At 50.6% G+C, this 23,842-nt stretch overlaps 13 non-coding genes across 13 annotated transcripts; all 13 read right to left on the bottom strand.

The window, feature by feature from the left end:
• Positions 1 to 1,345: 1,345 nt before the first annotated feature.
• Positions 1,346 to 1,417, bottom strand: Trnae-uuc. The gene has a single exon. It is a non-coding gene; the product is annotated as a tRNA-Glu (tRNA).
• Positions 1,418 to 3,151: 1,734 nt separating this feature from the next.
• Positions 3,152 to 3,223, bottom strand: Trnae-uuc. Its single transcript has one exon. It is a non-coding gene; the product is annotated as a tRNA-Glu (tRNA).
• Positions 3,224 to 4,952: 1,729 nt separating this feature from the next.
• On the bottom strand, positions 4,953 to 5,024 carry Trnae-uuc. Its single transcript has one exon. It is a non-coding gene; the product is annotated as a tRNA-Glu (tRNA).
• Positions 5,025 to 6,751: 1,727 nt separating this feature from the next.
• Trnae-uuc lies at positions 6,752 to 6,823 on the bottom strand. The gene has a single exon. It is a non-coding gene; the product is annotated as a tRNA-Glu (tRNA).
• A 1,732-nt stretch (positions 6,824 to 8,555) lies between these two features.
• On the bottom strand, positions 8,556 to 8,627 carry Trnae-uuc. The gene has a single exon. It is a non-coding gene; the product is annotated as a tRNA-Glu (tRNA).
• Positions 8,628 to 10,359: 1,732 nt separating this feature from the next.
• Trnae-uuc lies at positions 10,360 to 10,431 on the bottom strand. Its single transcript has one exon. It is a non-coding gene; the product is annotated as a tRNA-Glu (tRNA).
• A 1,730-nt stretch (positions 10,432 to 12,161) lies between these two features.
• Trnae-uuc lies at positions 12,162 to 12,233 on the bottom strand. Its single transcript has one exon. It is a non-coding gene; the product is annotated as a tRNA-Glu (tRNA).
• Positions 12,234 to 13,964: 1,731 nt separating this feature from the next.
• Positions 13,965 to 14,036, bottom strand: Trnae-uuc. Its single transcript has one exon. It is a non-coding gene; the product is annotated as a tRNA-Glu (tRNA).
• A 1,730-nt stretch (positions 14,037 to 15,766) lies between these two features.
• Positions 15,767 to 15,838, bottom strand: Trnae-uuc. Its single transcript has one exon. It is a non-coding gene; the product is annotated as a tRNA-Glu (tRNA).
• Positions 15,839 to 17,571: 1,733 nt separating this feature from the next.
• Trnae-uuc lies at positions 17,572 to 17,643 on the bottom strand. The gene has a single exon. It is a non-coding gene; the product is annotated as a tRNA-Glu (tRNA).
• A 1,732-nt stretch (positions 17,644 to 19,375) lies between these two features.
• Positions 19,376 to 19,447, bottom strand: Trnae-uuc. Its single transcript has one exon. It is a non-coding gene; the product is annotated as a tRNA-Glu (tRNA).
• Positions 19,448 to 21,177: 1,730 nt separating this feature from the next.
• On the bottom strand, positions 21,178 to 21,249 carry Trnae-uuc. The gene has a single exon. It is a non-coding gene; the product is annotated as a tRNA-Glu (tRNA).
• A 1,727-nt stretch (positions 21,250 to 22,976) lies between these two features.
• On the bottom strand, positions 22,977 to 23,048 carry Trnae-uuc. The gene has a single exon. It is a non-coding gene; the product is annotated as a tRNA-Glu (tRNA).
• Positions 23,049 to 23,842: the final 794 nt, after the last annotated feature.

The following is a 23,842-nucleotide window of genomic DNA, read 5'->3' as shown; positions in this document are numbered from 1 at the left end:
TACAGGAATACTCGCCACCGCAGCCTCACTAAGAAGTTCTAATTTCAGAATTGTTTTCCCACCATGCCGTGCATGAAATGGTCGATTTCTCGGCGGAAGTCAATGCTGCGTCTAGTTACAGTGCATCGCCCTGGAAGCAACGTGGCACCGCGTTCCGATGTGCTGGAGGGCAGAGGGCCTGCAGCAGGGTCGCTTGAGCCTCTGGTGGCAGCAGGGGCGGCAACGCACCGCGACACAGGAAGAATGCAGCGCAATGCGGTGGTGGTGTAACGGTCAGCATGGTTTCTTCCCAAGCAGTTAATCCGGGTTCGATTCCTGGCGACCGCAGGAGGATTTGTCATTTTTGCGTAGCGCAATAGTATGTGTTCAAGACCATTCGATCCTCGAAATTGCCACGTGTCGCGGCACAGGTAGTATCTCCTCGTCTCCTGCCTCGTTCCAGCTAAGTGGATTGATTTCACTTCATCGTGTGTCGACTTGGCCCGACTTTGCTCGACTGCCGCTCGCTGCCGCTCGGCGGTGGGGCCGATATGACAGGAGAAGTACGACAATCGGCTGCGAGAAATAAGGTAATCAAGAGTACATTTCCTTTTCAATACGAAAAGCTAAACTTTCATTTACAAATTTCGGAAATCTCACTGCTTCGCCACAGTGTTATCTACACATTTGAGAAATTATCTGTTGATTCGTACGGTTCTGTTATTGCCAAAGTCGTTCTTGCACTTTCCTTGCGCTCTTATTGCAAACAGCCTAGTTAAATTTTGGATCATATGTTCGTTAACGTAATTTAAATTGCTTAGGGAGGCATCATAGCACGTCAACACTGTAGCACAAGAGGAGGAGGGGGGGGGGTTGAAATGAAAGGGTCCAATAGCACGCACAGTTCCCGGACGATCACCCATCCACTCACTAACCACGCAAACGTCTGCTTAACTTCATTAATCGAAAGTGAGCTGGCCGTTGGCAACCCCTTAGCGAAACGTTCAGACTTCTAGCTGGATGTGCACATCATTTAGAATCTGCCTGGCAGAGTCTCGCAGGAGACAGCATTTCCTATTAGGGGAGAAAATGGAATGGCCCGTGGAGGGATGGAACCCATGACCTACGCGTTACTAGCACGACGCTATAGCCCACTGAGCTAACGGGCAATGCAACACTGTCGCATCAGCAGTCCAAAACCGCAAAACCGTCTCCTCTCCCTTCAAAACGGCCACGCCATTAACGTGAGGATGTATCTCTTTTTCTTGACTTTCTCTCACCTTATACCTGGAACCCAGAGCAGCAGCTCCACGAAGACGAAAAACGGCCGTGAGAAGTTTTCTCATCTCAGCCCCGAAAATTCACGTTCAGGTACCGGGAATCGAACCCGGGCCTCCTGGGTGAAAGCCAGGTATCCTAGCCACTAAACCATACCGGACATACCTCAACGATCCACTACGTGTGTATGCGTCCAGAAATACTTCTCCTCCACGCAACTTTAGGGCCGAATCTGGCGCCAACGCTGAACTCTGTCCGCCACCACGATCCCGCTTACTCACTCCCAAAGCGCGCAAGTCATACTAGGCAAACATCGCTTTCAGTCTCGAGTGCAACTAGCAAAACTGTAATTAGTAATAACTGGAAACAAACACACGTTGACGCAAAGTAGCCTAGGTGGTAATAAACGGCAAATACGGCCTTACCTCGCAAAAGCTATGCTGTGCCTTTCACCGTCGTGGAGAGAAAATGAGATGGCTGAGTTGAGGATAGAACGTACGCCCTTAAGATAATGACACGCGCAGCCCACTGCGCCACCGAGGCATACAGGAATACTCGCCACCGCAGCCTCACTAAGAAGTTCTAATTTCAGAATTGTTTTCCCACCATGCCGTGCATGAAATGGTCGATTTCTCGGCGGAAGTCAATGCTGCGTCTAGTTACAGTGCATCGCCCTGGAAGCAACGTGGCACCGCGTTCCGATGTGCTGGAGGGCAGAGGGCCTGCAGCAGGGTCGCTTGAGCCTCTGGTGGCAGCAGGGGCGGCAACGCACCGCGACACAGGAAGAATGCAGCGCAATGCGGTGGTGGTGTAACGGTCAGCATGGTTTCTTCCCAAGCAGTTAATCCGGGTTCGATTCCTGGCGACCGCAGGAGGATTTGTCATTTTTGCGTAGCGCAATAGTATGTGTTCAAGACCATTCGATCCTCGAAATTGCCACGTGTCGCGGCACAGGTAGTATCTCCTCGTCTCCTGCCTCGTTCCAGCTAAGTGGATTGATTTCACTTCATCGTGTGTCGACTTGGCCCGACTTTGCTCGACTGCCGCTCGCTGCCGCTCGGCGGTGGGGCCGATATGACAGGAGAAGTACGACAATCGGCTGCGAGAAATAAGGTAATCAAGAGTACTTTTCCTTTTCAATACGAAAAGCTAAACTTTCATTTACAAATTTCGGAAATCTCACTGCTTCGCCACAGTGTTATCTACACATTTGAGAAATTATCTGTTGATTCGTACGGTTCTGTTATTGCCAAAGTCGTTCTTGCACTTTCCTTGCGCTCTTTTTGCAAACAGCCTAGTTAAATTTTGGATCATATGTTCGTTAACGTAATTTAAATTGCTTAGGGAGGCATCATAGCACGTCAACACTGTAGCACAAGAGGAGGAGGGGGGGGGGGGGGGTTGAAATGAAAGGGTCCAATAGCACGCACAGTTCCCGGACGATCACCCATCCACTCACTAACCACGCAAACGTCTGCTTAACTTCATTAATCGAAAGTGAGCTGGCCGTTGGCAACCCCTTAGCGAAACGTTCAGACTTCTAGCTGGATGTGCACATCATTTAGAATCTGCCTGGCAGAGTCTCGCAGGAGACAGCATTTCCTATTAGGGGAGAAAATGGAATGGCCCGTGGAGGGATGGAACCCATGACCTACGCGTTACTAGCACGACGCTATAGCCCACTGAGCTAACGGGCAATGCAACACTGTCGCATCAGCAGTCCGAAACCGCAAAACCGTCTCCTCTCCCTTCAAAACGGACCCGCCATTAACGTGAGGATGTATCTCTTTTTCTTGACTTTCTCTCACCTTATACCTGGAACCCAGAGCAGCAGCTCCACGAAGACGAAAAACGGCCGTGAGAAGTTTTCTCATCTCAGCCCCGAAAATTCACGTTCAGGTACCGGGAATCGAACCCGGGCCTCCTGGGTGAAAGCCAGGTATCCTAGCCACTAAACCATACCGGACATACCTCAACGATCCACTACGTGTGTATGCGTCCAGAAATACTTCTCCTCCACGCAACTTTAGGGCCGAATCTGGCGCCAACGCTGAACTCTGTCCGCCACCACGATCCCGCTTACTCACTCCCAAAGCGCGCAAGTCATACTAGGCAAACATCGCTTTCAGTCTCGAGTGCAACTAGCAAAACTGTAATTAGTAATAACTGGAAACAAACACACGTTGACGCAAAGTAGCCTAGGTGGTAATAAACGGCAAATACGGCCTTACCTCGCAAAAGCTATGCTGTGCCTTTCACCGTCGTGGAGAGAAAATGAGATGGCTGAGTTGAGGATAGAACGTACGCCCTTAAGATAATGACACGCGCAGCCCACTGCGCCACCGAGGCATACAGGAATACTCGCCACCGCAGCCTCACTAAGAAGTTCTAATTTCAGAATTGTTTTCCCACCATGCCGTGCATGAAATGGTCGATTTCTCGGCGGAAGTCAATGCTGCGTCTAGTTACAGTGCATCGCCCTGGAAGCAACGTGGCACCGCGTTCCGATGTGCTGGAGGGCAGAGGGCCTGCAGCAGGGTCGCTTGAGCCTCTGGTGGCAGCAGGGGCGGCAACGCACCGCGACACAGGAAGAATGCAGCGCAATGCGGTGGTGGTGTAACGGTCAGCATGGTTTCTTCCCAAGCAGTTAATCCGGGTTCGATTCCTGGCGACCGCAGGAGGATTTGTCATTTTTGCGTAGCGCAATAGTATGTGTTCAAGACCATTCGATCCTCGAAATTGCCACGTGTCGCGGCACAGGTAGTATCTCCTCGTCTCCTGCCTCGTTCCAGCTAAGTGGATTGATTTCACTTCATCGTGTGTCGACTTGGCCCGACTTTGCTCGACTGCCGCTCGCTGCCGCTCGGCGGTGGGGCCGATATGACAGGAGAAGTACGACAATCGGCTGCGAGAAATAAGGTAATCAAGAGTACATTTCCTTTTCAATACGAAAAGCTAAACTTTCATTTACAAATTTCGGAAATCTCACTGCTTCGCCACAGTGTTATCTACACATTTGAGAAATTATCTGTTGATTCGTACGGTTCTGTTATTGCCAAAGTCGTTCTTGCACTTTCCTTGCGCTCTTTTTGCAAACAGCCTAGTTAAATTTTGGATCATATGTTCGTTAACGTAATTTAAATTGCTTAGGGAGGCATCATAGCACGTCAACACTGTAGCACAAGAGGAGGAGGGGGGGGGGTTGAAATGAAAGGGTCCAATAGCACGCACAGTTCCCGGACGATCACCCATCCACTCACTAACCACGCAAACGTCTGCTTAACTTCATTAATCGAAAGTGAGCTGGCCGTTGGCAACCCCTTAGCGAAACGTTCAGACTTCTAGCTGGATGTGCACATCATTTAGAATCTGCCTGGCAGAGTCTCGCAGGAGACAGCATTTCCTATTAGGGGAGAAAATGGAATGGCCCGTGGAGGGATGGAACCCATGACCTACGCGTTACTAGCACGACGCTATAGCCCACTGAGCTAACGGGCAATGCAACACTGTCGCATCAGCAGTCCAAAACCGCAAAACCGTCTCCTCTCCCTTCAAAACGGCCACGCCATTAACGTGAGGATGTATCTCTTTTTCTTGACTTTCTCTCACCTTATACCTGGAACCCAGAGCAGCAGCTCCACGAAGACGAAAAACGGCCGTGAGAAGTTTTCTCATCTCAGCCCCGAAAATTCACGTTCAGGTACCGGGAATCGAACCCGGGCCTCCTGGGTGAAAGCCAGGTATCCTAGCCACTAAACCATACCGGACATACCTCAACGATCCACTACGTGTGTATGCGTCCAGAAATACTTCTCCTCCACGCAACTTTAGGGCCGAATCTGGCGCCAACGCTGAACTCTGTCCGCCACCACGATCCCGCTTACTCACTCCCAAAGCGCGCAAGTCATACTAGGCAAACATCGCTTTCAGTCTCGAGTGCAACTAGCAAAACTGTAATTAGTAATAACTGGAAACAAACACACGTTGACGCAAAGTAGCCTAGGTGGTAATAAACGGCAAATACGGCCTTACCTCGCAAAAGCTATGCTGTGCCTTTCACCGTCGTGGAGAGAAAATGAGATGGCTGAGTTGAGGATAGAACGTACGCCCTTAAGATAATGACACGCGCAGCCCACTGCGCCACCGAGGCATACAGGAATACTCGCCACCGCAGCCTCACTAAGAAGTTCTAATTTCAGAATTGTTTTCCCACCATGCCGTGCATGAAATGGTCGATTTCTCGGCGGAAGTCAATGCTGCGTCTAGTTACAGTGCATCGCCCTGGAAGCAACGTGGCACCGCGTTCCGATGTGCTGGAGGGCAGAGGGCCTGCAGCAGGGTCGCGAGCCTCTGGTGGCAGCAGGGGCGGCAACGCACCGCGACACAGGAAGAATGCAGCGCAATGCGGTGGTGGTGTAACGGTCAGCATGGTTTCTTCCCAAGCAGTTAATCCGGGTTCGATTCCTGGCGACCGCAGGAGGATTTGTCATTTTTGCGTAGCGCAATAGTATGTGTTCAAGACCATTCGATCCTCGAAATTGCCACGTGTCGCGGCACAGGTAGTATCTCCTCGTCTCCTGCCTCGTTCCAGCTAAGTGGATTGATTTCACTTCATCGTGTGTCGACTTGGCCCGACTTTGCTCGACTGCCGCTCGCTGCCGCTCGGCGGTGGGGCCGATATGACAGGAGAAGTACGACAATCGGCTGCGAGAAATAAGGTAATCAAGAGTACATTTCCTTTTCAATACGAAAAGCTAAACTTTCATTTACAAATTTCGGAAATCTCACTGCTTCGCCACAGTGTTATCTACACATTTGAGAAATTATCTGTTGATTCGTACGGTTCTGTTATTGCCAAAGTCGTTCTTGCACTTTCCTTGCGCTCTTTTTGCAAACAGCCTAGTTAAATTTTGGATCATATGTTCGTTAACGTAATTTAAATTGCTTAGGGAGGCATCATAGCACGTCAACACTGTAGCACAAGAGGAGGAGGGGGGGGGGTTGAAATGAAAGGGTCCAATAGCACGCACAGTTCCCGGACGATCACCCATCCACTCACTAACCACGCAAACGTCTGCTTAACTTCATTAATCGAAAGTGAGCTGGCCGTTGGCAACCCCTTAGCGAAACGTTCAGACTTCTAGCTGGATGTGCACATCATTTAGAATCTGCCTGGCAGAGTCTCGCAGGAGACAGCATTTCCTATTAGGGGAGAAAATGGAATGGCCCGTGGAGGGATGGAACCCATGACCTACGCGTTACTAGCACGACGCTATAGCCCACTGAGCTAACGGGCAATGCAACACTGTCGCATCAGCAGTCCAAAACCGCAAAACCGTCTCCTCTCCCTTCAAAACGGCCACGCCATTAACGTGAGGATGTATCTCTTTTTCTTGACTTTCTCTCACCTTATACCTGGAACCCAGAGCAGCAGCTCCACGAAGACGAAAAACGGCCGTGAGAAGTTTTCTCATCTCAGCCCCGAAAATTCACGTTCAGGTACCGGGAATCGAACCCGGGCCTCCTGGGTGAAAGCCAGGTATCCTAGCCACTAAACCATACCGGACATACCTCAACGATCCACTACGTGTGTATGCGTCCAGAAATACTTCTCCTCCACGCAACTTTAGGGCCGAATGTGGCGCCAACGCTGAACTCTGTCCGCCACCACGATCCCGCTTACTCACTCCCAAAGCGCGCAAGTCATACTAGGCAAACATCGCTTTCAGTCTCGAGTGCAACTAGCAAAACTGTAATTAGTAATAACTGGAAACAAACACACGTTGACGCAAAGTAGCCTAGGTGGTAATAAACGGCAAATACGGCCTTACCTCGCAAAAGCTATGCTGTGCCTTTCACCGTCGTGGAGAGAAAATGAGATGGCTGAGTTGAGGATAGAACGTACGCCCTTAAGATAATGACACGCGCAGCCCACTGCGCCACCGAGGCATACAGGAATACTCGCCACCGCAGCCTCACTAAGAAGTTCTAATTTCAGAATTGTTTTCCCACCATGCCGTGCATGAAATGGTCGATTTCTCGGCGGAAGTCAATGCTGCGTCTAGTTACAGTGCATCGCCCTGGAAGCAACGTGGCACCGCGTTCCGATGTGCTGGAGGGCAGAGGGCCTGCAGCAGGGTCGCTTGAGCCTCTGGTGGCAGCAGGGGCGGCAACGCACCGCGACACAGGAAGAATGCAGCGCAATGCGGTGGTGGTGTAACGGTCAGCATGGTTTCTTCCCAAGCAGTTAATCCGGGTTCGATTCCTGGCGACCGCAGGAGGATTTGTCATTTTTGCGTAGCGCAATAGTATGTGTTCAAGACCATTCGATCCTCGAAATTGCCACGTGTCGCGGCACAGGTAGTATCTCCTCGTCTCCTGCCTCGTTCCAGCTAAGTGGATTGATTTCACTTCATCGTGTGTCGACTTGGCCCGACTTTGCTCGATTGCCGCTCGCTGCCGCTCGGCGGTGGGGCCGATATGACAGGAGAAGTACGACAATCGGCTGCGAGAAATAAGGTAATCAAGAGTACTTTTCCTTTTCAATACGAAAAGCTAAACTTTCATTTACAAATTTCGGAAATCTCACTGCTTCGCCACAGTGTTATCTACACATTTGAGAAATTATCTGTTGATTCGTACGGTTCTGTTATTGCCAAAGTCGTTCTTGCACTTTCCTTGCGCTCTTTTTGCAAACAGCCTAGTTAAATTTTGGATCATATGTTCGTTAACGTAATTTAAATTGCTTAGGGAGGCATCATAGCACGTCAACACTGTAGCACAAGAGGAGGAGGGGGGGGGGGGGTTGAAATGAAAGGGTCCAATAGCACGCACAGTTCCCGGACGATCACCCATCCACTCACTAACCACGCAAACGTCTGCTTAACTTCATTAATCGAAAGTGAGCTGGCCGTTGGCAACCCCTTAGCGAAACGTTCAGACTTCTAGCTGGATGTGCACATCATTTAGAATCTGCCTGGCAGAGTCTCGCAGGAGACAGCATTTCCTATTAGGGGAGAAAATGGAATGGCCCGTGGAGGGATGGAACCCATGACCTACGCGTTACTAGCACGACGCTATAGCCCACTGAGCTAACGGGCAATGCAACACTGTCGCATCAGCAGTCCAAAACCGCAAAACCGTCTCCTCTCCCTTCAAAACGGCCACGCCATTAACGTGAGGATGTATCTCTTTTTCTTGACTTTCTCTCACCTTATACCTGGAACCCAGAGCAGCAGCTCCACGAAGACGAAAAACGGCCGTGAGAAGTTTTCTCATCTCAGCCCCGAAAATTCACGTTCAGGTACCGGGAATCGAACCCGGGCCTCCTGGGTGAAAGCCAGGTATCCTAGCCACTAAACCATACCGGACATACCTCAACGATCCACTACGTGTGTATGCGTCCAGAAATACTTCTCCTCCACGCAACTTTAGGGCCGAATGTGGCGCCAACGCTGAACTCTGTCCGCCACCACGATCCCGCTTACTCACTCCCAAAGCGCGCAAGTCATACTAGGCAAACATCGCTTTCAGTCTCGAGTGCAACTAGCAAAACTGTAATTAGTAATAACTGGAAACAAACACACGTTGACGCAAAGTAGCCTAGGTGGTAATAAACGGCAAATACGGCCTTACCTCGCAAAAGCTATGCTGTGCCTTTCACCGTCGTGGAGAGAAAATGAGATGGCTGAGTTGAGGATAGAACGTACGCCCTTAAGATAATGACACGCGCAGCCCACTGCGCCACCGAGGCATACAGGAATACTCGCCACCGCAGCCTCACTAAGAAGTTCTAATTTCAGAATTGTTTTCCCACCATGCCGTGCATGAAATGGTCGATTTCTCGGCGGAAGTCAATGCTGCGTCTAGTTACAGTGCATCGCCCTGGAAGCAACGTGGCACCGCGTTCCGATGTGCTGGAGGGCAGAGGGCCTGCAGCAGGGTCGCTTGAGCCTCTGGTGGCAGCAGGGGCGGCAACGCACCGCGACACAGGAAGAATGCAGCGCAATGCGGTGGTGGTGTAACGGTCAGCATGGTTTCTTCCCAAGCAGTTAATCCGGGTTCGATTCCTGGCGACCGCAGGAGGATTTGTCATTTTTGCGTAGCGCAATAGTATGTGTTCAAGACCATTCGATCCTCGAAATTGCCACGTGTCGCGGCACAGGTAGTATCTCCTCGTCTCCTGCCTCGTTCCAGCTAAGTGGATTGATTTCACTTCATCGTGTGTCGACTTGGCCCGACTTTGCTCGATTGCCGCTCGCTGCCGCTCGGCGGTGGGGCCGATATGACAGGAGAAGTACGACAATCGGCTGCGAGAAATAAGGTAATCAAGAGTACTTTTCCTTTTCAATACGAAAAGCTAAACTTTCATTTACAAATTTCGGAAATCTCACTGCTTCGCCACAGTGTTATCTACACATTTGAGAAATTATCTGTTGATTCGTACGGTTCTGTTATTGCCAAAGTCGTTCTTGCACTTTCCTTGCGCTCTTTTTGCAAACAGCCTAGTTAAATTTTGGATCATATGTTCGTTAACGTAATTTAAATTGCTTAGGGAGGCATCATAGCACGTCAACACTGTAGCACAAGAGGAGGAGGGGGGGGGGGGGTTGAAATGAAAGGGTCCAATAGCACGCACAGTTCCCGGACGATCACCCATCCACTCACTAACCACGCAAACGTCTGCTTAACTTCATTAATCGAAAGTGAGCTGGCCGTTGGCAACCCCTTAGCGAAACGTTCAGACTTCTAGCTGGATGTGCACATCATTTAGAATCTGCCTGGCAGAGTCTCGCAGGAGACAGCATTTCCTATTAGGGGAGAAAATGGAATGGCCCGTGGAGGGATGGAACCCATGACCTACGCGTTACTAGCACGACGCTATAGCCCACTGAGCTAACGGGCAATGCAACACTGTCGCATCAGCAGTCCAAAACCGCAAAACCGTCTCCTCTCCCTTCAAAACGGCCACGCCATTAACGTGAGGATGTATCTCTTTTTCTTGACTTTCTCTCACCTTATACCTGGAACCCAGAGCAGCAGCTCCACGAAGACGAAAAACGGCCGTGAGAAGTTTTCTCATCTCAGCCCCGAAAATTCACGTTCAGGTACCGGGAATCGAACCCGGGCCTCCTGGGTGAAAGCCAGGTATCCTAGCCACTAAACCATACCGGACATACCTCAACGATCCACTACGTGTGTATGCGTCCAGAAATACTTCTCCTCCACGCAACTTTAGGGCCGAATGTGGCGCCAACGCTGAACTCTGTCCGCCACCACGATCCCGCTTACTCACTCCCAAAGCGCGCAAGTCATACTAGGCAAACATCGCTTTCAGTCTCGAGTGCAACTAGCAAAACTGTAATTAGTAATAACTGGAAACAAACACACGTTGACGCAAAGTAGCCTAGGTGGTAATAAACGGCAAATACGGCCTTACCTCGCAAAAGCTATGCTGTGCCTTTCACCGTCGTGGAGAGAAAATGAGATGGCTGAGTTGAGGATAGAACGTACGCCCTTAAGATAATGACACGCGCAGCCCACTGCGCCACCGAGGCATACAGGAATACTCGCCACCGCAGCCTCACTAAGAAGTTCTAATTTCAGAATTGTTTTCCCACCATGCCGTGCATGAAATGGTCGATTTCTCGGCGGAAGTCAATGCTGCGTCTAGTTACAGTGCATCGCCCTGGAAGCAACGTGGCACCGCGTTCCGATGTGCTGGAGGGCAGAGGGCCTGCAGCAGGGTCGCTTGAGCCTCTGGTGGCAGCAGGGGCGGCAACGCACCGCGACACAGGAAGAATGCAGCGCAATGCGGTGGTGGTGTAACGGTCAGCATGGTTTCTTCCCAAGCAGTTAATCCGGGTTCGATTCCTGGCGACCGCAGGAGGATTTGTCATTTTTGCGTAGCGCAATAGTATGTGTTCAAGACCATTCGATCCTCGAAATTGCCACGTGTCGCGGCACAGGTAGTATCTCCTCGTCTCCTGCCTCGTTCCAGCTAAGTGGATTGATTTCACTTCATCGTGTGTCGACTTGGCCCGACTTTGCTCGACTGCCGCTCGCTGCCGCTCGGCGGTGGGGCCGATATGACAGGAGAAGTACGACAATCGGCTGCGAGAAATAAGGTAATCAAGAGTACATTTCCTTTTCAATACGAAAAGCTAAACTTTCATTTACAAATTTCGGAAATCTCACTGCTTCGCCACAGTGTTATCTACACATTTGAGAAATTATCTGTTGATTCGTACGGTTCTGTTATTGCCAAAGTCGTTCTTGCACTTTCCTTGCGCTCTTTTTGCAAACAGCCTAGTTAAATTTTGGATCATATGTTCGTTAACGTAATTTAAATTGCTTAGGGAGGCATCATAGCACGTCAACACTGTAGCACAAGAGGAGGAGGGGGGGGGGGTTGAAATGAAAGGGTCCAATAGCACGCACAGTTCCCGGACGATCACCCATCCACTCACTAACCACGCAAACGTCTGCTTAACTTCATTAATCGAAAGTGAGCTGGCCGTTGGCAACCCCTTAGCGAAACGTTCAGACTTCTAGCTGGATGTGCACATCATTTAGAATCTGCCTGGCAGAGTCTCGCAGGAGACAGCATTTCCTATTAGGGGAGAAAATGGAATGGCCCGTGGAGGGATGGAACCCATGACCTACGCGTTACTAGCACGACGCTATAGCCCACTGAGCTAACGGGCAATGCAACACTGTCGCATCAGCAGTCCAAAACCGCAAAACCGTCTCCTCTCCCTTCAAAACGGCCACGCCATTAACGTGAGGATGTATCTCTTTTTCTTGACTTTCTCTCACCTTATACCTGGAACCCAGAGCAGCAGCTCCACGAAGACGAAAAACGGCCGTGAGAAGTTTTCTCATCTCAGCCCCGAAAATTCACGTTCAGGTACCGGGAATCGAACCCGGGCCTCCTGGGTGAAAGCCAGGTATCCTAGCCACTAAACCATACCGGACATACCTCAACGATCCACTACGTGTGTATGCGTCCAGAAATACTTCTCCTCCACGCAACTTTAGGGCCGAATGTGGCGCCAACGCTGAACTCTGTCCGCCACCACGATCCCGCTTACTCACTCCCAAAGCGCGCAAGTCATACTAGGCAAACATCGCTTTCAGTCTCGAGTGCAACTAGCAAAACTGTAATTAGTAATAACTGGAAACAAACACACGTTGACGCAAAGTAGCCTAGGTGGTAATAAACGGCAAATACGGCCTTACCTCGCAAAAGCTATGCTGTGCCTTTCACCGTCGTGGAGAGAAAATGAGATGGCTGAGTTGAGGATAGAACGTACGCCCTTAAGATAATGACACGCGCAGCCCACTGCGCCACCGAGGCATACAGGAATACTCGCCACCGCAGCCTCACTAAGAAGTTCTAATTTCAGAATTGTTTTCCCACCATGCCGTGCATGAAATGGTCGATTTCTCGGCGGAAGTCAATGCTGCGTCTAGTTACAGTGCATCGCCCTGGAAGCAACGTGGCACCGCGTTCCGATGTGCTGGAGGGCAGAGGGCCTGCAGCAGGGTCGCTTGAGCCTCTGGTGGCAGCAGGGGCGGCAACGCACCGCGACACAGGAAGAATGCAGCGCAATGCGGTGGTGGTGTAACGGTCAGCATGGTTTCTTCCCAAGCAGTTAATCCGGGTTCGATTCCTGGCGACCGCAGGAGGATTTGTCATTTTTGCGTAGCGCAATAGTATGTGTTCAAGACCATTCGATCCTCGAAATTGCCACGTGTCGCGGCACAGGTAGTATCTCCTCGTCTCCTGCCTCGTTCCAGCTAAGTGGATTGATTTCACTTCATCGTGTGTCGACTTGGCCCGACTTTGCTCGACTGCCGCTCGCTGCCGCTCGGCGGTGGGGCCGATATGACAGGAGAAGTACGACAATCGGCTGCGAGAAATAAGGTAATCAAGAGTACATTTCCTTTTCAATACGAAAAGCTAAACTTTCATTTACAAATTTCGGAAATCTCACTGCTTCGCCACAGTGTTATCTACACATTTGAGAAATTATCTGTTGATTCGTACGGTTCTGTTATTGCCAAAGTCGTTCTTGCACTTTCCTTGCGCTCTTTTTGCAAACAGCCTAGTTAAATTTTGGATCATATGTTCGTTAACGTAATTTAAATTGCTTAGGGAGGCATCATAGCACGTCAACACTGTAGCACAAGAGGAGGAGGGGGGGGGGGGTTGAAATGAAAGGGTCCAATAGCACGCACAGTTCCCGGACGATCACCCATCCACTCACTAACCACGCAAACGTCTGCTTAACTTCATTAATCGAAAGTGAGCTGGCCGTTGGCAACCCCTTAGCGAAACGTTCAGACTTCTAGCTGGATGTGCACATCATTTAGAATCTGCCTGGCAGAGTCTCGCAGGAGACAGCATTTCCTATTAGGGGAGAAAATGGAATGGCCCGTGGAGGGATGGAACCCATGACCTACGCGTTACTAGCACGACGCTATAGCCCACTGAGCTAACGGGCAATGCAACACTGTCGCATCAGCAGTCCAAAACCGCAAAACCGTCTCCTCTCCCTTCAAAACGGCCACGCCATTAACGTGAGGATGTATCTCTTTTTCTTGACTTTCTCTCACCTTATACCTGGAACCCAGAGCAGCAGCTCCACGAAGACGAAAAACGGCCGTGAGAAGTTTTCTCATCTCAGCCCCGAAAATTCACGTTCAGGTACCGGGAATCGAACCCGGGCCTCCTGGGTGAAAGCCAGGTATCCTAGCCACTAAACCATACCGGACATACCTCAACGATCCACTACGTGTGTATGCGTCCAGAAATACTTCTCCTCCACGCAACTTTAGGGCCGAATGTGGCGCCAACGCTGAACTCTGTCCGCCACCACGATCCCGCTTACTCACTCCCAAAGCGCGCAAGTCATACTAGGCAAACATCGCTTTCAGTCTCGAGTGCAACTAGCAAAACTGTAATTAGTAATAACTGGAAACAAACACACGTTGACGCAAAGTAGCCTAGGTGGTAATAAACGGCAAATACGGCCTTACCTCGCAAAAGCTATGCTGTGCCTTTCACCGTCGTGGAGAGAAAATGAGATGGCTGAGTTGAGGATAGAACGTACGCCCTTAAGATAATGACACGCGCAGCCCACTGCGCCACCGAGGCATACAGGAATACTCGCCACCGCAGCCTCACTAAGAAGTTCTAATTTCAGAATTGTTTTCCCACCATGCCGTGCATGAAATGGTCGATTTCTCGGCGGAAGTCAATGCTGCGTCTAGTTACAGTGCATCGCCCTGGAAGCAACGTGGCACCGCGTTCCGATGTGCTGGAGGGCAGAGGGCCTGCAGCAGGGTCGCTTGAGCCTCTGGTGGCAGCAGGGGCGGCAACGCACCGCGACACAGGAAGAATGCAGCGCAATGCGGTGGTGGTGTAACGGTCAGCATGGTTTCTTCCCAAGCAGTTAATCCGGGTTCGATTCCTGGCGACCGCAGGAGGATTTGTCATTTTTGCGTAGCGCAATAGTATGTGTTCAAGACCATTCGATCCTCGAAATTGCCACGTGTCGCGGCACAGGTAGTATCTCCTCGTCTCCTGCCTCGTTCCAGCTAAGTGGATTGATTTCACTTCATCGTGTGTCGACTTGGCCCGACTTTGCTCGACTGCCGCTCGCTGCCGCTCGGCGGTGGGGCCGATATGACAGGAGAAGTACGACAATCGGCTGCGAGAAATAAGGTAATCAAGAGTACATTTCCTTTTCAATACGAAAAGCTAAACTTTCATTTACAAATTTCGGAAATCTCACTGCTTCGCCACAGTGTTATCTACACATTTGAGAAATTATCTGTTGATTCGTACGGTTCTGTTATTGCCAAAGTCGTTCTTGCACTTTCCTTGCGCTCTTTTTGCAAACAGCCTAGTTAAATTTTGGATCATATGTTCGTTAACGTAATTTAAATTGCTTAGGGAGGCATCATAGCACGTCAACACTGTAGCACAAGAGGAGGAGGGGGGGGGGGTTGAAATGAAAGGGTCCAATAGCACGCACAGTTCCCGGACGATCACCCATCCACTCACTAACCACGCAAACGTCTGCTTAACTTCATTAATCGAAAGTGAGCTGGCCGTTGGCAACCCCTTAGCGAAACGTTCAGACTTCTAGCTGGATGTGCACATCATTTAGAATCTGCCTGGCAGAGTCTCGCAGGAGACAGCATTTCCTATTAGGGGAGAAAATGGAATGGCCCGTGGAGGGATGGAACCCATGACCTACGCGTTACTAGCACGACGCTATAGCCCACTGAGCTAACGGGCAATGCAACACTGTCGCATCAGCAGTCCAAAACCGCAAAACCGTCTCCTCTCCCTTCAAAACGGCCACGCCATTAACGTGAGGATGTATCTCTTTTTCTTGACTTTCTCTCACCTTATACCTGGAACCCAGAGCAGCAGCTCCACGAAGACGAAAAACGGCCGTGAGAAGTTTTCTCATCTCAGCCCCGAAAATTCACGTTCAGGTACCGGGAATCGAACCCGGGCCTCCTGGGTGAAAGCCAGGTATCCTAGCCACTAAACCATACCGGACATACCTCAACGATCCACTACGTGTGTATGCGTCCAGAAATACTTCTCCTCCACGCAACTTTAGGGCCGAATGTGGCGCCAACGCTGAACTCTGTCCGCCACCACGATCCCGCTTACTCACTCCCAAAGCGCGCAAGTCATACTAGGCAAACATCGCTTTCAGTCTCGAGTGCAACTAGCAAAACTGTAATTAGTAATAACTGGAAACAAACACACGTTGACGCAAAGTAGCCTAGGTGGTAATAAACGGCAAATACGGCCTTACCTCGCAAAAGCTATGCTGTGCCTTTCACCGTCGTGGAGAGAAAATGAGATGGCTGAGTTGAGGATAGAACGTACGCCCTTAAGATAATGACACGCGCAGCCCACTGCGCCAACGAGGCATACAGGAATACTCGCCACCGCAGCCTCACTAAGAAGTTCTAATTTCAGAATTGTTTTCCCACCATGCCGTGCATGAAATGGTCGATTTCTCGGCGGAAGTCAATGCTGCGTCTAGTTACAGTGCATCGCCCTGGAAGCAACGTGGCACCGCGTTCCGATGTGCTGGAGGGCAGAGGGCCTGCAGCAGGGTCGCTTGAGCCTCTGGTGGCAGCAGGGGCGGCAACGCACCGCGACACAGGAAGAATGCAGCGCAATGCGGTGGTGGTGTAACGGTCAGCATGGTTTCTTCCCAAGCAGTTAATCCGGGTTCGATTCCTGGCGACCGCAGGAGGATTTGTCATTTTTGCGTAGCGCAATAGTATGTGTTCAAGACCATTCGATCCTCGAAATTGCCACGTGTCGCGGCACAGGTAGTATCTCCTCGTCTCCTGCCTCGTTCCAGCTAAGTGGATTGATTTCACTTCATCGTGTGTCGACTTGGCCCGACTTTGCTCGACTGCCGCTCGCTGCCGCTCGGCGGTGGGGCCGATATGACAGGAGAAGTACGACAATCGGCTGCGAGAAATAAGGTAATCAAGAGTACTTTTCCTTTTCAATACGAAAAGCTAAACTTTCATTTACAAATTTCGGAAATCTCACTGCTTCGCCACAGTGTTATCTACACATTTGAGAAATTATCTGTTGATTCGTACGGTTCTGTTATTGCCAAAGTCGTTCTTGCACTTTCCTTGCGCTCTTTTTGCAAACAGCCTAGTTAAATTTTGGATCATATGTTCGTTAACGTAATTTAAATTGCTTAGGGAGGCATCATAGCACGTCAACACTGTAGCACAAGAGGAGGAGGGGGGGGGGGGGGTTGAAATGAAAGGGTCCAATAGCACGCACAGTTCCCGGACGATCACCCATCCACTCACTAACCACGCAAACGTCTGCTTAACTTCATTAATCGAAAGTGAGCTGGCCGTTGGCAACCCCTTAGCGAAACGTTCAGACTTCTAGCTGGATGTGCACATCATTTAGAATCTGCCTGGCAGAGTCTCGCAGGAGACAGCATTTCCTATTAGGGGAGAAAATGGAATGGCCCGTGGAGGGATGGAACCCATGACCTACGCGTTACTAGCACGACGCTATAGCCCACTGAGCTAACGGGCAATGCAACACTGTCGCATCAGCAGTCCGAAACCGCAAAACCGTCTCCTCTCCCTTCAAAACGGACCCGCCATTAACGTGAGGATGTATCTCTTTTTCTTGACTTTCTCTCACCTTATACCTGGAACCCAGAGCAGCAGCTCCACGAAGACGAAAAACGGCCGTGAGAAGTTTTCTCATCTCAGCCCCGAAAATTCACGTTCAGGTACCGGGAATCGAACCCGGGCCTCCTGGGTGAAAGCCAGGTATCCTAGCCACTAAACCATACCGGACATACCTCAACGATCCACTACGTGTGTATGCGTCCAGAAATACTTCTCCTCCACGCAACTTTAGGGCCGAATCTGGCGCCAACGCTGAACTCTGTCCGCCACCACGATCCCGCTTACTCACTCCCAAAGCGCGCAAGTCATACTAGGCAAACATCGCTTTCAGTCTCGAGTGCAACTAGCAAAACTGTAATTAGTAATAACTGGAAACAAACACACGTTGACGCAAAGTAGCCTAGGTGGTAATAAACGGCAAATACGGCCTTACCTCGCAAAAGCTATGCTGTGCCTTTCACCGTCGTGGAGAGAAAATGAGATGGCTGAGTTGAGGATAGAACGTACGCCCTTAAGATAATGACACGCGCAGCCCACTGCGCCACCGAGGCATACAGGAATACTCGCCACCGCAGCCTCACTAAGAAGTTCTAATTTCAGAATTGTTTTCCCACCATGCCGTGCATGAAATGGTCGATTTCTCGGCGGAAGTCAATGCTGCGTCTAGTTACAGTGCATCGCCCTGGAAGCAACGTGGCACCGCGTTCCGATGTGCTGGAGGGCAGAGGGCCTGCAGCAGGGTCGCTTGAGCCTCTGGTGGCAGCAGGGGCGGCAACGCACCGCGACACAGGAAGAATGCAGCGCAATGCGGTGGTGGTGTAACGGTCAGCATGGTTTCTTCCCAAGCAGTTAATCCGGGTTCGATTCCTGGCGACCGCAGGAGGATTTGTCATTTTTGCGTAGCGCAATAGTATGTGTTCAAGACCATTCGATCCTCGAAATTGCCACGTGTCGCGGCACAGGTAGTATCTCCTCGTCTCCTGCCTCGTTCCAGCTAAGTGGATTGATTTCACTTCATCGTGTGTCGACTTGGCCCGACTTTGCTCGACTGCCGCTCGCTGCCGCTCGGCGGTGGGGCCGATATGACAGGAGAAGTACGACAATCGGCTGCGAGAAATAAGGTAATCAAGAGTACTTTTCCTTTTCAATACGAAAAGCTAAACTTTCATTTACAAATTTCGGAAATCTCACTGCTTCGCCACAGTGTTATCTACACATTTGAGAAATTATCTGTTGATTCGTACGGTTCTGTTATTGCCAAAGTCGTTCTTGCACTTTCCTTGCGCTCTTTTTGCAAACAGCCTAGTTAAATTTTGGATCATATGTTCGTTAACGTAATTTAAATTGCTTAGGGAGGCATCATAGCACGTCAACACTGTAGCACAAGAGGAGGAGGGGGGGGGGGGGTTGAAATGAAAGGGTCCAATAGCACGCACAGTTCCCGGACGATCACCCATCCACTCACTAACCACGCAAACGTCTGCTTAACTTCATTAATCGAAAGTGAGCTGGCCGTTGGCAACCCCTTAGCGAAACGTTCAGACTTCTAGCTGGATGTGCACATCATTTAGAATCTGCCTGGCAGAGTCTCGCAGGAGACAGCATTTCCTATTAGGGGAGAAAATGGAATGGCCCGTGGAGGGATGGAACCCATGACCTACGCGTTACTAGCACGACGCTATAGCCCACTGAGCTAACGGGCAATGCAACACTGTCGCATCAGCAGTCCGAAACCGCAAAACCGTCTCCTCTCCCTTCAAAACGGACCCGCCATTAACGTGAGGATGTATCTCTTTTTCTTGACTTTCTCTCACCTTATACCTGGAACCCAGAGCAGCAGCTCCACGAAGACGAAAAACGGCCGTGAGAAGTTTTCTCATCTCAGCCCCGAAAATTCACGTTCAGGTACCGGGAATCGAACCCGGGCCTCCTGGGTGAAAGCCAGGTATCCTAGCCACTAAACCATACCGGACATACCTCAACGATCCACTACGTGTGTATGCGTCCAGAAATACTTCTCCTCCACGCAACTTTAGGGCCGAATCTGGCGCCAACGCTGAACTCTGTCCGCCACCACGATCCCGCTTACTCACTCCCAAAGCGCGCAAGTCATACTAGGCAAACATCGCTTTCAGTCTCGAGTGCAACTAGCAAAACTGTAATTAGTAATAACTGGAAACAAACACACGTTGACGCAAAGTAGCCTAGGTGGTAATAAACGGCAAATACGGCCTTACCTCGCAAAAGCTATGCTGTGCCTTTCACCGTCGTGGAGAGAAAATGAGATGGCTGAGTTGAGGATAGAACGTACGCCCTTAAGATAATGACACGCGCAGCCCACTGCGCCACCGAGGCATACAGGAATACTCGCCACCGCAGCCTCACTAAGAAGTTCTAATTTCAGAATTGTTTTCCCACCATGCCGTGCATGAAATGGTCGATTTCTCGGCGGAAGTCAATGCTGCGTCTAGTTACAGTGCATCGCCCTGGAAGCAACGTGGCACCGCGTTCCGATGTGCTGGAGGGCAGAGGGCCTGCAGCAGGGTCGCTTGAGCCTCTGGTGGCAGCAGGGGCGGCAACGCACCGCGACACAGGAAGAATGCAGCGCAATGCGGTGGTGGTGTAACGGTCAGCATGGTTTCTTCCCAAGCAGTTAATCCGGGTTCGATTCCTGGCGACCGCAGGAGGATTTGTCATTTTTGCGTAGCGCAATAGTATGTGTTCAAGACCATTCGATCCTCGAAATTGCCACGTGTCGCGGCACAGGTAGTATCTCCTCGTCTCCTGCCTCGTTCCAGCTAAGTGGATTGATTTCACTTCATCGTGTGTCGACTTGGCCCGACTTTGCTCGATTGCCGCTCGCTGCCGCTCGGCGGTGGGGCCGATATGACAGGAGAAGTACGACAATCGGCTGCGAGAAATAAGGTAATCAAGAGTACTTTTCCTTTTCAATACGAAAAGCTAAACTTTCATTTAGAAATTTCGGAAATCTCACTGCTTCGCCACAGTGTTATCTACACATTTGAGAAATTATCTGTTGATTCGTACGGTTCTGTTATTGCCAAAGTCGTTCTTGCACTTTCCTTGCGCTCTTTTTGCAAACAGCCTAGTTAAATTTTGGATCATATGTTCGTTAACGTAATTTAAATTGCTTAGGGAGGCATCATAGCACGTCAACACTGTAGCACAAGAGGAGGAGGGGGGGGGGGTTGAAATGAAAGGGTCCAATAGCACGCACAGTTCCCGGACGATCACCCATCCACTCACTAACCACGCAAACGTCTGCTTAACTTCATTAATCGAAAGTGAGCTGGCCGTTGGCAACCCCTTAGCGAAACGTTCAGACTTCTAGCTGGATGTGCACATCATTTAGAATCTGCCTGGCAGAGTCTCGCAGGAGACAGCATTTCCTATTAGGGGAGAAAATGGAATGGCCCGTGGAGGGATGGAACCCATGACCTACGCGTTACTAGCACGACGCTATAGCCCACTGAGCTAACGGGCAATGCAACACTGTCGCATCAGCAGTCCAAAACCGCAAAACCGTCTCCTCTCCCTTCAAAACGGCCACGCCATTAACGTGAGGATGTATCTCTTTTTCTTGACTTTCTCTCACCTTATACCTGGAACCCAGAGCAGCAGCTCCACGAAGACGAAAAACGGCCGTGAGAAGTTTTCTCATCTCAGCCCCGAAAATTCACGTTCAGGTACCGGGAATCGAACCCGGGCCTCCTGGGTGAAAGCCAGGTATCCTAGCCACTAAACCATACCGGACATACCTCAACGATCCACTACGTGTGTATGCGTCCAGAAATACTTCTCCTCCACGCAACTTTAGGGCCGAATGTGGCGCCAACGCTGAACTCTGTCCGCCACCACGATCCCGCTTACTCACTCCCAAAGCGCGCAAGTCATACTAGGCAAACATCGCTTTCAGTCTCGAGTGCAACTAGCAAAACTGTAATTAGTAATAACTGGAAACAAACACACGTTGACGCAAAGTAGCCTAGGTGGTAATAAACGGCAAATACGGCCTTACCTCGCAAAAGCTATGCTGTGCCTTTCACCGTCGTGGAGAGAAAATGAGATGGCTGAGTTGAGGATAGAACGTACGCCCTTAAGATAATGACACGCGCAGCCCACTGAGCCACCGAGGCATACAGGAATACTCGCCACCGCAGCCTCACTAAGAAGTTCTAATTTCAGAATTGTTTTCCCACCATGCCGTGCATGAAATGGTCGATTTCTCGGCGGAAGTCAATGCTGCGTCTAGTTACAGTGCATCGCCCTGGAAGCAACGTGGCACCGCGTTCCGATGTGCTGGAGGGCAGAGGGCCTGCAGCAGGGTCGCTTGAGCCTCTGGTGGCAGCAGGGGCGGCAACGCACCACGACACAGGAAGAATGCAGCGCAATGCGGTGGTGGTGTAACGGTCAGCATGGTTTCTTCCCAAGCAGTTAATCCGGGTTCGATTCCTGGCGACCGCAGGAGGATTTGTCATTTTTGCGTAGCGCAATAGTATGTGTTCAAGACCATTCGATCCTCGAAATTGCCACGTGTCGCGGCACAGGTAGTATCTCCTCGTCTCCTGCCTCGTTCCAGCTAAGTGGATTGATTTCACTTCATCGTGTGTCGACTTGGCCCGACTTTGCTCGATTGCCGCTCGCTGCCGCTCGGCGGTGGGGCCGATATGACAGGAGAAGTACGACAATCGGCTGCGAGAAATAAGGTAATCAAGAGTACTTTTCCTTTTCAATACGAAAAGCTAAACTTTCATTTAGAAATTTCGGAAATCTCACTGCTTCGCCACAGTGTTATCTACACATTTGAGAAATTATCTGTTGATTGGTATGGTTCTGTTATTGCCAAAGTCGTCCTTGCACTTTCCTTGCGCTCTTTTTGCAAACAGCCTAGTTAAATTTTGGATCATATGTTCGTTAACGTAATTTAAATTGCTTAGGGAGGCATCATAGCACGTCAACACTGTAGCACAAGAGGAGGAGGGGGGGGTTGAAATGAAAGGGTCCAATAGCACGCACAGTTCCCGGACGATCACCCATCCACTCACTAACCACGCAAACGTCTGCTTAACTTCATTAATCGAAAGTGAGCTGGCCGTTGGCAACCCCTTAGCGAAACGTTCAGACTTCTAGCTGGATGTGCACATCATTTAGAATCTGCCTGGCAGAGTCTCGCAGGGGACAGCATTTCCTATTAGGGGAGAAAATGGAATGGCCCGTGGAGGGATGGAACCCATGACCTACGCGTTACTAGCACGACGCTATAGCCCACTGAGCTAACGGGCAATGCAACACTGTCGCATCAGCAGTCCAAAACCGCAATCCCGTCTCCTCTCCCTTCAAAACGGCCCCGCCATTAACGTGAGGATGTATCTCTTTTTCTTGACTTTCTCTCACCTTATACCTGGAACCCAGAGCAGCAGCTCCACGAAGACGAAAAACGGCCGTGAGAAGTTTTCTCATCTCAGCCCCGAAAATTCACGTTCAGGTACCGGGAATCGAACCCGGGCCTCCTGGGTGAAAGCCAGGTATCCTAGCCACTAAACCATACCGGACATACCTCAACGATCCACTACGTGTGTATGCGTCCAGAAATACTTCTCCTCCACGCAACTTTAGGGCCGAATGTGGCGCCAACGCTGAACTCTGTCCGCCACCACGATCCCGCTTACTCACTCCCAAAGCGCGCAAGTCATACTAGGCAAACATCGCTTTCAGTCTCGAGTGCAACTAGCAAAACTGTAATTAGTAATAACTGGAAACAAACACACGTTGACGCAAAGTAACCTAGGTGGTAATAAACGGCAAATACGGCCTTACCTCGCAAAAGCTATGCTGTGCCTTTCACCGTCGTGGAGAGAAAATGAGATGGCTGAGTTGAGGATAGAACGTACGCCCTTAAGATAATGACACGCGCAGCCCACTGCGCCACCGAGGCATACAGGAATACTCGCCACCGCAGCCTCACTAAGAAGTTCTAATTTCAGAATTGTTTTCCCACCATGCCGTGCATGAAATGGTCGATTTCTCGGCGGAAGTCAATGCTGCGTCTAGTTACAGTGCATCGCCCTGGAAGCAACGTGGCACCGCGTTCCGATGTGCTGGAGGGCAGAGGGCCTGCAGCAGGGTCGCTTGAGCCTCTGGTGGCAGCAGGGGCGGCAACGCACCGCGACACAGGAAGTATGCAGCGCAATGCGGTGGTGGTGTAACGGTCAGCATGGTTTCTTCCCAAGCAGTTAATCCGTGTTCGATTCCTGGCGACCGCAGGAGGATTTGTCATTTTTGCGTAGCGCAATAGTATGTGTTCAAGACCATTCGATCCTCGAAATTGCCACGTGTCGCGGCACAG

Source organism: Schistocerca piceifrons, chromosome 8 (genome assembly GCF_021461385.2).
Source record: "Schistocerca piceifrons isolate TAMUIC-IGC-003096 chromosome 8, iqSchPice1.1, whole genome shotgun sequence".
Classification (NCBI taxonomy): domain Eukaryota; kingdom Metazoa; phylum Arthropoda; class Insecta; order Orthoptera; family Acrididae; genus Schistocerca; species Schistocerca piceifrons.
This window is presented reverse-complemented; position numbering and strand designations above follow the sequence as displayed.